We start from the raw sequence: 12,369 nt of genomic DNA, 5'->3' as shown, positions 1-12,369 counted from the left end.
CAATGTTGAAGAGCTCTTTGCTCTTTGTGTGCGTTGTTGTCAATGTGCTCTGTGAAGGAGGTCATTTTGGAGGTTCGGATGAGTTAGTGGTGTCTGTGGATGGCACTCTTGTAGGCTGTGTTGCTGTCCGGTGTCTGTTCGTGGTGCCAGTTCTTCTCGAGCCTGCGGCAGGCCTGCTTGGATGCCTGGAGGTCGTCGGTGAACCAGTTGGCTTTTCTATCGGTGCATCTGTTTTGAGTTTTTTTTGATCGGGGCGAAAGTGTTGGCGCAGTCGTCGAGCCATTGCCTGAGGTTGATGGCGGTGGAGTCGGTGTTGGTAGTGTCCGGTGGTGGGTTTTGGGCGAGAGTGGTGACTAGCTGGTCTTCGGTGACTTTGCTCCTGCTGCGGTCGGTGGCCCGTTATGCGCGGTGGTGTGTGGTAGGCTTCTCGAAGGTGAAGTGGAGGCAGGGGTGGTCAGTCCAGTGGAGTTTGGTGGTGTGGCTGAAGGTGACGTAGGTGCTGGTGGAAAAGATGGGTCGAGCGTGTGTCCGCGGAGTGGGTGGGAATCGTGATGAGCTATTTGAGTCTGAGGTTGGCGAGGCTGTCAAGCAGGGTGGCGGAGTTGCTGTCGGGATTCTCGAGGTGGAAGTTCAGGTCTCCGAGGAGGATGTAGTCCGTGGATGCAAGGGTGTGCGTGCTGACTAAGTCGGCGATGGAATCGCTGAACAGCGGCCGGGGGCAGGGTGGTCTGTAGATGAAGTTTCCTCTGAAGGTAGTGTTTAGGTCGGTGTGTTTCTGGAAGTGGAGGTGTTCGGTGGAGATAAGCGTGTGTCTGTGCTGGTCGAGATCTTGAGGATGTTTCTGTGGACGATGGCGATTTCTTCTCCATTACCATTGGTGCGTTCCCTGCGGGCGATCTTGTAGCCGTCAGGGATGGTTATGGCGATTCGGGTGCCGAGGAGGGGTTCATCCAGGTCTCCGTCAGGAAGGCGACATCTGGGGAGGTGGAGTCGAGTAGGTCTCAGAGTTTGATGGCATGTTTGCCGGCAGAGGGGGTGTTGAGTAGAAGGCATTGGCGGCTGTTGCGTCCTACCCCGGTGGGTGTGGTGGTGTTTTGGAGGCTAGTGTAGTTGCAGATCCAGCAAGAGAAGGGTCCATGGGTCCGCTTCGGGGTGGCCCGGAAGTAGGTGTGTGATCGGCCAGTGTTGAGAGCATGGAGGGTGCTGGCGTCATAGCGGCGTCGGGTGTCGTGGCGTTCGCGGGGGCCAAGGGGTCTGGCGCTGGGCGCAGTCCAGGCGCGGACGGGCGCAGACGGCTTGCCTTAAGTGTGCCTTCGTCGCACCAGGGCACGTCCGCTGAGCAGCAGCTGCCATAAGAAGGGGAGGTGGGAGGGAGGAGCAGCTGGGAGGTGGGAGCGATTGGGCGAGCGAGGGGGGCGGGGCTGCAGCGGCGGGGGAGGCTGAGAGCACTAGGAAGGGCTGAGGGGGAGAAACGGACAGAGAACGAATACAGGGGCAGAAGAAAAACATTCTACAGCGCAATTACCATACAATTATAATACAACTACAGTACAAATACAGCTAAGAAATACAATAGGAGAAGAGAATACAGACAAGGGACAGAGTGAGCAGATACATATGGCTCATCCCTGGGCCACCAGGGATGAGGCACAGGCGGGACCCTGCGGGTGGAGGAGGGCCTCGAACTCTCAGCAGCAGCGAGAGTAAGGGGCAAGGGACATGGGCACAACAGGTGGAGCTGGGCGGCGTAGAGAGCAACCTGCCTACCACAGGGTCAAGGGTCACTGTGCTTGCTAATCCCGCTACCTTCTGGTCCCCGAAAGGACAAGGATCTTCGTCCTAACCTAGATCTCTGAACCCTGGCGGTACTTGTGGTTCACGGTGGGCCAGAGCCTTTTCAGTTCACCATGTTCCCTTTTGGCCTTACCAGTGCCCCTCGGGTGTTCACCAAGGTGATGGCTGTGGTCGCAGCTCATCTGCGCAAGTAAGGGTGATAGTCTTCCCCTATCTCGACTAATGGCTGCTCAAGGCAGTCTTGCCCCAGGCTGTTGTCTCCCATTTCCAGACTACAGCAAACTTCCTGCATTCACTGGGCTTCACTATCAACGTGCTGAAGGCACACCTGACTCCCTCTCAGAAGCTCTCTTTAATCAGAGCTGTTCTGGACACTGTGCAGTTTCAGGCTTATCCTCCAGAGCGGCGAGTCCAGGATATTCAGGCTAGGATACCAATGTTTAAGCCTCTAGCCTGGATTTCAGCGAGTCTGAGGCTGTTGGGCCTTATGGCCTCCCGCTGGTGACGCATGCCAGATGACACATGTGGGCTCTGTAGTGGGACCTGAAGTTCTAGTGTGCGCAGTTTCAGGTGAATCTCTCTGACATGGTCCAGATCTCAGAGGGAGCTGCAAAGGATCTACATTGGTGGCTAATGAACCGTTTTTGAGTCAGAGGCAGACTTCCCCAACCAGATCTCAGTAGTGACCGATGCGTTTCTCTCCTGGGATGGAGAGGCCACATGGGAGAGGTGGAGATCAGAGGACTCTGGTATCCTGCAGAATCTGGACTCCACATCAACATGCTGAGGCTTCATGATATCTGACTGACACTGAAAGCCTTTCTACCCTCTATCAAGGCTAGTGCAGGTGTTCAAGGACAACACGACCTCCAAGTGGTACTGCAACAAATAGGGCGGGGTGGGGTCATGGACCATTTGTCAAGAGGCTCTGCGTCTCTGGACATGGCAGGAACAGCAGGGCATATCCCTATTGGTTCAACACCTGGCAGGTTCCCTGAGCACCAGAGCAGACTAACTCAGCCGTCGATGCCTAGCAGATCATGAATGGTGTTTTTACCCGGAGGTGACGCAAGGTCTCTTTCAGCATTAGGGAGAGTCTTGATTAGATCTGTTCGTCTCTGCCAAGAATGAACAATGAAAGCAGTTTTGTTCACTGGAGTTTCCAAGGGGACGCTTTTCGTCTTGAGTGGAGCTCATGACTCCTGTATGCCTTCCGCCCATACAACTCCTGCCCAGAGTTCTCAAGAAGATCAGGAGCGACCGGGCCCAAGTTATCCTTGTGGCTCTGGACAGAGCATGTAGAGTCTAGTATCCTGTGCTTCTGAACATGTCAATCCTCCGATCAGGCTGACCCATCGGTAAAATCTTCTGTTGCAGCAGCAGTGGAGGGTCCTCCACCTGAACCTGTCAACTCTCTGTCCTTCTTTGCATGGACATTGAGCGGCAGCAGTTTATAGCTTTCAACCTTCCTCCTGAAGTCTGTAGTGTTTATCTGGCAGCCAGGTGTTCCTCCACCAAGCCGGTATACGCTTGCTGTTGGAAGCAATTTAAGTCTGTTCAACTTGTTTGGAGCCTCTTCTATAGAAGGAGCGATGAAAGGATCTCGTCTGTGGTGACTGCAAAGCTCTCATTGATTTGGCAGTATCAGTGTCCTTTTTCATTTTTTCAAGTGCTGTGTCTACAGCTGGGCCAAAAAGCTGCTGTTGGTTAAATGGCTGATTTAATATGGTAGTTTGCACCTCATGTTTAAATCCTGAGATGCGTAGCCATTAACCGTGGGCGTAGTACTTCGCTACGCCCACGGAGTGGGCGTAGTGTTGCCTACTTCACCATTTGCGAAGTAGGCGTAGCAGGCAAGTGGGCGTAGCGAAGTTGCCCGCCACCCGCCTCCCTCCCTAAATACTTAAATAATGTTTTTAAACAGAATAAACACCACTTACCTTGTCGGCTGCATCTCCGGGGCTCCCTCTGGTAACCGCGCCGCCATCTTGGATACTAATGCGCATGCGTGGCCGCCCGCGCATTTCTCACGAGAAATGCGCATGCGCGGGCGGCTGCGCATGCGCATTAGTATCCAAGATGGCGGCGCGGTTACCAGAGGGAGCCCCGGAGACGCAGCCGACAAGGTAAGTGGTGTTTATTCTGTTTAAAAACATTATTTAAGTATTAAGGGAGGGCGGGAGGGAGGCGGGTAGTATTTAGCGAGGGCGGGAGGGAGGCGGGTGGCGCATAGTGGAGCTACGCGAAGTGCGTAGGTGGACGTAGTTTCTGGTCCACTTCGCGTAGCCCCACTGCGCCCAGGGTTAGTAGCCATGCATGGCATCTAAGGAGGACACCAGTGTTTATTGCTCTAGAAGCAGTGTCTGCTGCGTCAAGTGTGCACTTGATAGAAGCCTTAGAAATTAACTTTCCTTCTTGGATAAGGTCATTAGCCTGTGCCTTATATTGGTCGGGTAGATTCTGTAAGATTGTTTCTAGCTGATCATAACGAACCCTGTCGTATCTTGCGAGAAGGGCTTTTGTATTAGCTATGTGCCATTTGTTACTTGCTTGGGCAGCTATTGTTTTACCTGAAGCGTCTATCATCTTTGACTCTTTATCAGGAGGTGGCGCTTCACCTGATGTTTGGAAGTTTGCTCTTTTCCGTGCGTTTAAAACGACAAGGGAATCTAAAGGCAGTTGTCCCTTAACGTAGGCAGGAGCTCCAGGAGCAGGCCTATATTTCTTTTCTATCCTGGGGTTTATGATCCTTGCACATACAGGATCTTTAAACACTTCTGGTGCATGCTTAATAACCCCTTTGATCATCGGTAATATCTGAACTGACTTTTGGGATTGCTCAAAAGTGTCTAGTAGGAAATCTTCCTCTGCTTCATCTGAGTGTGTTGTTACCCCATGATGGATGGCAGCTCTATTGATTAAGTGTCCAAACCCAATATTATCTTCTGGAGGTGACGGTTTGGATGGATATGTGTATGGATCAGAGATGTCCGGTACGTCTGTTGCAACATCTGGTGGGATTGGATACTCCCAGTCAGGTGGATCTGTTGGGTATGTAAAAGGGTCATTTCCTCCCCCCATAATGTCATCATCATCAGTGATATGAGGAGGTGTATGTTGTGGTGAAAAATGAGTAGGGGAATTTTGAGGAAATGAAGGAGGTGGAATAGAGGGAGGTATAGGAGAAGGACGTATAGGTGATGATGCACAGTCCATTTTTACAGGCACTGGAGGTGCTGTATCTAACTTTCTCTTCCTGTCAGCAGAGACATGTCCTGTTATTGGGTCAATATTTAGCTTTTTCTGTTTAGGATAAGGGTGAAAAAGCTCTTCTTCAGGAACTGCTTTCGGTGCCGATTTTTTTCGGTTCCGAGCTTGGTTGTCTCTTTTCTTTGTCCTTAGCCTTAGGAGTTGTAACAGAGTCCTTTGGCTTGGGTTTTGCCTCTGTAGACCTTGGTTTTGAAGCCGCAGCTGGTTTTGTGGGCTTGGATGCATCAAAAACTGGCTTTACAGTGTTCGGAGCCGGTCTGTCTCTCGAAGTCGACTGTTTCGGAACTGTTTTCGGAACCGAGACTTCTTTCGGTTTCGGTGCTGAGGGAGCTGGTGGTATCGGCACATGCGGTTTGCCCGGTCCCGAGCTACTGGAAGGCTTTTGTATTTTCTTCGGAGCGGGGCGTCTGAAGTAGTCTTTCGGTTCTCGACTGGGCCCTGGAGGCGGAGTTTTGACCTTTGCCTTCGATGTTGGTGTTGGGGTTGGTGCAGGGGCAGTAGTACTCATGCATTGACCCGAAGGCATGGAGTCCATCGGAGTCATCTGGCCCAGATACGATTTGGAGATCTTCGGAATCTTCTTCGGGAACATCTGGACCCTTGTCGAAGATGTCCTCTGGTTCCGGAGCTGATCTCTACATGATGTGTGTACAAACCCTTCGATCTCGAATGGTTTTCTTGGATCGAAAGGAAGCGCAAGCTGGACTCGTCGTGTTCAGGTTATAAGCACAGGTTACAGACCTTGTGATGGTCACTGTGTGGAAATTTTGCTCCACACTGAGGGCATTTCTTGAACGGCGTCCTTTCCATGAGCTGTAGGCCTCACGGAGTGGATAGGCCCAACGGCCCGCGTCGACGACCGGAATCGAGCTGATGAAATCGAGTCGGTGGTTCTTGATGTCGAAAGTTGTTTAGAAGCGTTTAAGTAACTTTTTTGACTCATCGAACTACTTCGAAAGTAGGTTTCGAACCGGAGTAGAAAAGTTGCATTCAAACCCAGTGGCGGAAAAAAACAATCTAAGGATGGAGTCGATGCCCATGCGCACTATCGTCCAAGGGAGGAGTCACCTATCTCGTGACTACAAAGACTTCTTCTAAGACGACAACAACATGCAATCATCCGAGAGCCCAACACCAGGTGGCGATCTAATGCTCAGTGTGAGATCTGCAGCCCATATGCCTCGAACATATTATTACCCTGCTGGAGGAGGAAAATAAAGTGTAATATTGAAAGTGAGCACAGTGCATAAAGTGCAACGTGCACTCTAACTTTCTGATACCAATTATCTATAACAGAGAATAGCAGCAGCTTTACCCAATACATCCAAATAGGTAACGTTAAATATCCCCAAAGAGGAGAACAAAGTGCAGTAGTGAAAATGAACACAGTGCATAAAGTATACAAAATACCAAGTGCAAGTAACTAAGCCTATACCATTTGCATATGATCATACAAGAACCGAACTTGAAATATTTCAGATTCCGATAGCTATATACAGTCCTAGAGTACGCATTCTGTTCAGTTACCACTCCTTTCACTATTTTCCACTTGCTGGGGATATCTTTTATAGTAGCTCTAGAGGTTTTTCAAGAATGGAGCAAAGATGGAACTGTCCTCTCCATAAAACTTTCATTTTGGACTGCTGAACGATAGAGACCTGTGCTCCTGCACTCGTGAATTGACCCATCATGCACAAAAAGTCCCTAAGTCGACGTTCTGCTAACGCAGACTTATCGGAGAAGACTCTCACCTTGGCTCCGTCGGGTAGGACAATATCCCTCTTTCGAATTGCCTTAGTTTAAATAGCCTCCCTAACGCAGTACTCAGAGAAATTCACAATCATTGTCCTAGGATACGTGGCCTCTGGAAGTTTCTGGGAAGGGACCCTATGAGCCCTCATATCATGGTCCTCTGGTGCTTTCTCAAGTATATGTTCTCTGATCAGCATCTCTATGTAAGCTAAGGGATTAGGCTGAACATTGAGGCATTCACTATCCTCTGGTATCCCTGTAAAGCCAAATTTGATCGTCTAGCGTAATTCTCCATCTTTAACAGCAAGGCCTGCAACTTTTTCGTGCAGAGAGGAAATATCGGAGTCACAAGACTGGGAGTGATCATCCATGCCAGATACACGTTGCTCCAATTCTTTAAATCACTCTGGTATTTGCTGTACCATATTCTTAATTGTGTCTAATCTCTGATGATGTAAAGAGAGTTATTGGGCTTGGGAAGTTTTACAGTTGTATATTCCTCCCAAAATAGGCTCGAAAATCTGTTGCATTTGGTGCCTCGAGACCAGTGGCGGCTGGCTCGTAGTGGTGCTTTCCCCGGAACAGACAGTCGTACTCATAGCCCCCTGCTGATTGGGCAACTCCAGCTCTTTAGCCCTGGGTTTCATCAGGAGACTGCAGGATACTGAGGGGGACGATAACCCTGAGCAGCCTGGTATCTCAGGTCTATGTATAGATGGAGGCAAAACTTTCTCTTGAACAGACTACCCTCTCTGATCCAGGTTATTACCAGGTACAATTTCCAAAGAGACTTGTATTGTGGAGACCTGAGAGAACACTCCGGGTGACATCCGGTCTACAGGAAGCAAATTGGTGCCCATTTGGTTTGCCTTATGATTTTTGGAAAATACGGGGTAGACTTTTTAGGGGGATTATCCACCCCTCCCGCCTTGTTACTCTCCTCAGCTACTTTTCTTACAGCCATTTGTGCAGACCCTCGGTGGGGGGGCTGCAGCTGGAACTCCTGCTTCTACTACTGATCCCCTCAGGACCATCTGCCATATACTTCACAGTCCAAAACGCCAGAATCAGTGTCTCTCTAACTTCTACACTATGGGACACTTTAGGTCTGCCATGTGGACACCATCTTAGCAGAGTCTTAGCAGAGTACTTTTACAGGCTACTTTCTCGAAACGTTTTAGAAGTAGTTTTTTCAAAGTTGTTGATTTTGCCCCTCCTAATATACATTTGCTAGTATTTCATTTTCAGCCACAGAACCTCCCCAAAAGTGCACGGGGACACCCACTACAGTATCTAGATTGGAAGATGCCCTTCCATTCACTTAAGGGCCTTCTCTAGTTTCAACACCAGCTGCATGCTCCACCCCTTTTTACCTCTTATCGCAGGGCCAGTTAATAATGCAGTACCCCATAGCTACTGCCCATGTCCTCACGGGGGCCAGAGAACAACCACCAGAATAGCTGCAATCTCCTTACAGGTTTTTCACCGGAGTCCTCTGTCGCATCGCTTTCCGCTATTGACTTCCTTGAGCCGCTGCCTCCTTCATCTTGTGCACGACCCGGAAGCAGCTTTATGTGATGAGAGGAGTGACACGCCTCAGCAGCAGGGCATCGGGCTGTAAATAGATTTTTCAAGGTCCTTGTACATGTTTTCCCCCTTCTCCTTTTATTATGCCTCAGTGGGACCTTAACATGGGCATCACATTCTTGATGCAAGCTCCTTTCGAGCCTCTTCACAATTGTCCCCTACGGCTGTACATGACTAAAACAGCCTTCATTGTGGCAATTACATCTGCCTGGATGGTCGGTGAGCTGCAGGCTTCCAAGCCTCCATTCTTTTTATTTTATCCAGACAAACTGGTGTTTCACACTAGGACCTTTTTCCTGATTAAAGTGGTAACAACATTTCATGTGGGCTAATCTGTAACCTTGCCCACCTTCTACGCTCCTCCACATTCCTCTAAGGAAGAGGAGCAACTCCACCGTCTGGACCCAAAAAGAGCATTGTTGTTCTATCTTGACTGCATACAAGAGTTAGGGGTGGACAACCAACTCTTTGTGGGCTATGTTCGGGTGAAGAAAAGTCTGGTAGGGCAGCAATTGACCATCTCTCAATGGGTCTTTTTCTGCGTTAAAGATCTGCGACGCGCTGACAAAGAAGCAGCCTCTTGAAGGCTTATGGGCTCATTCCACCAGAGCTGCAGCTGCAACCACTGCGTCAGCACGTGGAGTCCCAGTCCTGGACATCTGCCAATCAGCAACGTGGACTTCCCTGCACATGTTTGCCAAGCTCTACTGTCTTGACAGTCAAGGATGGGTGTTTCACCTGTTCGGTCCTGCAGGACTTCCTATTTTATATCTTACAACAGACCTACCACCTGTGATGGTATTGCTTGGGTATCTATTCAAAGGTAAGGAATCTGCGGCTAGAAGTCTGTATCAGATGAACAAGTTACTTACCTTCGGTAACGCCTTATCTAGTTGAGACAATATCTATCTGCAGATTCTTTCCAGATCCACCAATTCTCCCTGCTCTGGTTACGGATTTCTAGGGACAGGGATGAGCCCTTTCAAGCCCTAGTTTAGACACACCAGTGTCTGTGCACTTCATGGCTCTGTGCTTGTCGTGAAAAGTAACTGACAACAGCACCAAGGTGGTGCCTTTATAAGTGATGCAGATGTTGCATCAGGCGCGGACACGATCAAAGCCACCTACCAGCGTTCAGGGTTACTACTCACAAAAATTCTTCTGGATTCAGTCTGACACCTGGGGAAATTCAAAGGTAAGGAATCTGTGGCTAGATGTCCTTTCTAATGGTTTCTTTCGAGGCTTTTGAGTCAACTGATGCATAATGCTAGATAGACAAACATCTTGTAATAGAGCTTTTAGGTTATTACATTAACCAGATGTGTCTTTGAGCTTCAAGCTTTTCTTAGAGACCATTTTTTTTTTTAACGACAGAGCTTTTTTAAAAAAACAAGTTCAATAAGCATACTTTGTGTTTCCTGACTGAAAAGTCCCTCATTTTCTTTTCAAGCCCTGCATTAGATAAACCACTTCATGGCTCCTACAAAACAATTTATTCATGACTATTGGAAATTTGAAGGCAGATTTAGTGAGATGACATTTATTGAGCCAGCCTTTACAACAATAATGCAGCAGACAACCAGTCCTTCCAGGCCGCAGTTGCAAAACTGGCAGAAAGAATGCAGGCCAGCAGAGTCACCAACTCCTCCTCCTCCCCTTGCTACACCAGCCAACAAACTGTTTTTAGTTTGCCCTCAGTAGTTTATACCCACCCAGTGTGAGGAGTGGAGGATCCAACATTTCCTCTTGGGTTGGTGATCCATCACACCGGACAGATAGCTTTTACCTTTTCTTTTCTTCCTACCCAATACCCCTCTCACACCATAAAGGATTTCAGAGGTGCACTTGCTCATCCACCTACAGGAGGTGAGCCTGTACTTTAGAGAAGGTAATGGACCCTGAGAAAGGCGGGGTTGCTACTTCCACTATTTCCTCATTCTGATAAAGGATGGGGAACCTCAGGCCTATCTGGAACCTCCATCCTAGTGCTGTTCTACAGGGTAGATTCAGGCTGCTCACATTGGCCCAGATGATCTTTGCTTTGGACCCGGATGATTGGATGGAGTCTCAGCACTGGGGCAGGGCACTCACCCCCGAATCTACAGTCTGTACCTACATGCATGGATACTGAGCAGAGGCAATTGACTGCATTTGATTTGCTGCCTGACGCCACTCCACAAATCCATTTATGTCAGGCACTTGGACACATTTATTACCCGGTCCAGCGAGCTGTCAAATGTCCTTTTATTTGCTATTTTTAGCCCAACAAGGCCTTGCAATATGTACTGTACAAGGTTATTTGTCAGCAATTTTTTAGTTTGCCGGACCAACTGTCCTTGTTAAAAATCACTTGTTGTGATGATCAGGTGCATTAAAGGGTTGACATAGGTTTCCTCCCATGCTGTTTGTGATGCTTCAGTGGCATCATAACGTGGTCTTGAAATTTCTCAAATATACTTCCTTTAAGCCGATGCATAGCTGCTCACTGTATCTCCTGACCTTAAAGACAATCTTCTCATTATGATTATGTCAGCTTATCCTAGGAGTGAACAAGAGGCACTTTCAGTACAACCACCCTACAACTATGTGAGGACTCGGTGGGCTTCTTACATAAAGTCGTGACTCCCTTCCAAATTGGGGTACCCCTACACTCTACCAGAGTTCTTTGCTCCCCCTCAAAAGAGGAGAGACTCCATCAGTTGGACCCCCCAAAAAGTGTTACGTTTTTACATTGTACCAAGGACCATCACTTGGCCAATCAGATTTTTGTGGGGTTCTCAGAGCAAAGAAAGGGAAGGAGGCGCAGAAAAGGACCTTGTAGAGTTGACTAGTCCTCTGCATTAAGATCTGCTACACAATGGCCAAGAAGCAGCCTGTGGAAAGTGCATTCCACTAGGGCTAAAGCTGCTGCCACTACGCTGGCATGTGGAGTGCCTATCTTTGACCTCTGTCAGCCTGTGACATGTTCATCAGTGCATACGTTCAAACTACTACTGCTGCCTTGACAGCCAGATTCAGCAGGAAAGACATTTCGCCCACTTAGTCCTGAAAGACATTTTGGTCTGAGCTCACTCCACCGACCCTCCACCTTGGGGGAAATACTGTTTTGGTATCTATTCCAAGGTGAGGAATCTGCAGTTAGAAGTGTCTTATCAGAAGAACAAGTTACTTACCTTGGTAAATGCTCTTTCGGGTGGATACTCTTGTCTAACTGCACATTTCTTACTGCCCTCCAACATCCTCATTCTATGGGGTGGCTTCTTCCCAACTTCTAAAAACGTCCATAGTTAGCATGCGGCAAACGGTCAACAACAGTTGTCCATGCTGCCTGTCTGAAGGTACGGAAAGGGTAAAGAGCGGTCACCGGTGCACAGAAGTGATGCTTGTATGCAGTTCTGCTCACTCCAAGGGCAGTGGTGTGGGGGCCAAAGCAGAGCTGCACGATGCCAAACAATGGCACGTGGGAACACTGTTGTGAAAAAATCTGCAGATCCAATCTGGCATCTGGGAAATATTCTAAAGTGAGGAATCTGCAGAGAAAGTGTAACTGAAGGCAAGCATCTTGGTAATTTCTCTGGAGAGCCAGTTAATTTGTGCTTATGTGATCTATATGCATTGTTGCTTGTGTGAAGCTAAGCAGGCCCATCTCAAAGCGGCATTATGAATGTGAATACATGATTTGCCTAAAACTTCAAGTCTCTGCTTTCTGTCAGTCTTTCATTCACCACACTAGCTTTGTTAGTGGTATTTTGGAGCAGCATCGGGCTGTGGTGTTAGTTGGTTCCTAATGAAATTCTGTAATAAAAGTTGTTTACTGATTCATCCACACCCGAGACTAATACAGTGTGACCGTACCAGAGTAAGTACTAAATAACTTTCAGGTAAGTAATTTATCTGTACGCCTCCACTATTACTGGCTTAATTCCAGGATTAGAATATTTTTAAAGCACTCTAAAATTAAATGTA

The 12,369-nt window shown here is 48.5% G+C and overlaps 1 protein-coding gene across 1 annotated transcript in view; it reads left to right on the top strand.

Moving 5' to 3' along the window:
* Window positions 1–12,369, top strand: part of TMEM243 (transmembrane protein 243) — a 219,632-nt gene that overhangs the window by 206,317 nt on the left and 946 nt on the right. The window lies entirely within an intron of this gene.

This window comes from Lissotriton helveticus, chromosome 1_1 (assembly GCF_964261635.1).
Source record: "Lissotriton helveticus chromosome 1_1, aLisHel1.1, whole genome shotgun sequence".
In the NCBI taxonomy this organism is placed as follows: Eukaryota; Metazoa; Chordata; class Amphibia; order Caudata; family Salamandridae; genus Lissotriton; species Lissotriton helveticus.
The sequence above is the reverse complement of the archived record's forward strand: the minus strand, read 5'-3'. Positions and strand labels throughout refer to the sequence as shown.